The following is a 3,100-nucleotide window of genomic DNA, read 5'->3' as shown; positions in this document are numbered from 1 at the left end:
GCCACGCCACCCCACGCGTAAGTGACGCTGATGGAGCTGGAGGTGGGTGGAAATGGGGGCCGACCCGGGGGACTTGTTGGCTGCTGCCATGTGCCACCCATACCTGGTCCGGTCTGGCCAGCGGCCATGATGCAACCTGTGCAGGCTGGCTGCTGGGGGAAGGGGGGGATAGGGCAGGAGAGTTGCTGGCTGCTGGGGGGGGGGGGTATGGGGAGAAAGTTGCTGGCTACTGGGGGGGGGGGGGGGGGGGGGGGGGGCGAGGAATTGAGGAGAGAGTTGCTGGCTGCTGGGGGGGGGGGGAATGGAGCGGGCACATATACCCCCTGGCTACATATACTGGGCACATATACCCCTGGCTACATATACTGGGCGCATATACCCCTGGCTACATATACTGGGCGCATATACCCCTGGCTACATATACTGGGCGCATATACCCCTGGCTACATATACTGGGCGCATATACCCCTGGCTACATATACTGGGCGCATATACCCCTGGCTACATATACTGGGCACATATATCCCTGGCTACATATACTGGGGACACTGGCTGTTTGTCATTATGTGCATTTACTGGTGAAAAGCTCTCCCTTATTATGTGCGTTTACTGGTGAAAAGCTGTCTCTTATTATGTGCGTTTACTGGTGAAAAGCTGTCTCTTATTATGTGCGTTTACTGGTGAAAAGCTGTCTCTTATTATGTGCGTTTACTGGTGAAAAGCTGTCTCTTATTATGTGCGTTTACTGGTGAAAAGCTGTCTCTTATTATGTGCGTTTACTGGTGAAAAGCTGTCTCTTATTATGTGCGTTTACTGGTGAAAAGCTGTCTCTTATTATGTGCGTTTACTGGGGAAACGCTGTCTCTCATTATGTGCATTTACTGGGGAAACGCTGTCTCTCATTATGTGCATTTACTTCATATTTTTTTTATGTAGCTACATTCGCTAGTATAACTACATTAGTTAGCCCCACCCACATGACATCATGGCCACGCCCATTTTAAAATTTCCTCGAACATGTTGCCCCCTAACCATTTTTGACTGCCCCCTCATATGTGCCAGTCTAGAACCGGCCCTGTACCCTGCCTACATATACTGGGCACATATACCCCTGGTTACCTGTTCTGGGGACATCTCTACCCCTGGCTACCTGTTCTGGGGACATCTCTACCCCTGGCCACCTGTTCTGGGGACATCTCTCCCCCTGGCCACCTGTTCTGGGGACATCTATACCCCTGCCACCTATTCTGGGGACACCTATAGACCTGGCTACTTATACTGTACTTAGAGGGTTGTGGGACTGTTGGGGTGGAGGGTCCTGGAGGAATGTTTGGGTGGTGGGTCCGTGGGGTTAGAAGGTTGTGGGGGGGGCCATACATTTTTTTTGCTATGGGGCCCAGTCATTTCTTGCTACGCCCCTGTGTGAGGAGGAGGATTACTGGCAGTGGCACCTTTATTCCGTTGTGCTGTGACATCACCCTTAAACGCACTGTAAAGCATAGTTGCCAGCTTGTTCTGCAAGTGCTGCATCCTTTCTGCCGTCTGGTGATTTGGAAATATCTACCCACTCTGTGCCACCCAGCATGGCCACCCAGTACAGCTCATTCCCCTTGAGTTTTTTTATACGGGGTCCCTCAACAGGCTGGACAGCATGAAAGATGCCATCTGCACAAAGTTGGATGCAGACGTACTATCCATCTCCTCTTACTCTTCCTCTGTGATGTCAGATAAGTTCTCCTCCTCCCCCAGCCATGAACAATACCACGGGAAAGTTGAGCAGTACAAGCCCCCTGCGATGCTGATGCATTTGTCCTTCAGCCTCCTCTTCCTAAAAAAAAACCCACCTTCCTCATCTGACTCCTCTTCCCCACACTACTCTTCCTCCTCCTCCTCCCCCCCTGTTCTGCCACAGGTATTGAGGAAACATCTGGTTCTGATGAGAATTGATCCCATAACTCATCCTCCTGTTCCTGTTCCTGTTCACGCTCCTCCACAGCTTGATCCACCACTCTACGCACAACACACTCCAGGACGAAAGCATACGGGATCAAGTCGCTGATGGCGCCTTCACTGCGGCTCACCAGGTTTGTCACCTACTCAAACGGCCGCATGAGCCTGCAGGCATTTCACATCAGTGTCCAGTACTTTGGCCAGAACATCCCCATCTCCCCAGAGCATGTCCTTTGGCTGTAGTTGTAGAGATACTGTTTGACGGCTTTCTCCTGTTGTAGCAGGCGGTTGAACATTAGGGAGTTGGGCTATTGCAAATCAAGCGTCTCACCGGCAAGTTGTTTCTCCGCTGAATATCGGCAAAGCGTGCCATGGTCGTGTAAGACCGCCTGAAATGCCCACACACCTTCCTGGACTGGTTCAGGATGTCCTGTAAGCCTGGGTACATATACACAAATCTCTGAATTATTAGATTCAGCACATGTGCCATGCAGGGTACATGTGTTTCCCAAATTCAAAGCCGAAATGAGATTGCTGCCGTTGTCACACACCACGTTGCCGATCTCAAGTTGGTGCGTGGTCAGCCACAGATCCACCTGTTTGTTCAGAGCAGCCAGGAGAGCTGCTCCAGTGTGACTCTCAGCTTTGAGGCAAGACATGTCTAAGATGGCGTGACACCGTTGTACCTGGCATGCAGCATAAGTCCTGGGGAGCTGGGGCTGTGTGGCTGAAGAGGAGATCGCAGCACCAGTTGAGTTGAACTGTCACTCAGCCAAGGAGGAGGAGGAGGATGACAGCAAAGAGGATGTAGCAGGAGGAGAGGAGGTGGCACCAGGCCTGCCTGCAAGCCGTGGAGGTGTCACAACTTGGTCTGCTTCACAGCCACGTACTCCCTGCTTGCCAGTTGACCCAATGGGCTGTGTAAGTAATGTCCCTGCCCTGACCGTGCTTGGCAGACTAGGCATCCATGGTCAGATGGACCCTTGACCCAATGCTGTGTGCCAGAGATGACACCACTTGCCTTTCAAACTTCACGGTACAGTTTGGGTATCCCTTTTTTGAGAAATAATTGTGGCCTGGTATCTTCCACTGCAGTGTCCCAATGGCCACAAATTTTCGGAAGGCCTCATAGTCCACCAGCTGGTATGGT

This window comes from Hyperolius riggenbachi, chromosome 4, assembly GCF_040937935.1.
Source record: "Hyperolius riggenbachi isolate aHypRig1 chromosome 4, aHypRig1.pri, whole genome shotgun sequence".
Classification (NCBI taxonomy): domain Eukaryota; kingdom Metazoa; phylum Chordata; class Amphibia; order Anura; family Hyperoliidae; genus Hyperolius; species Hyperolius riggenbachi.
Note: the sequence above shows the minus strand (reverse complement) of the source record.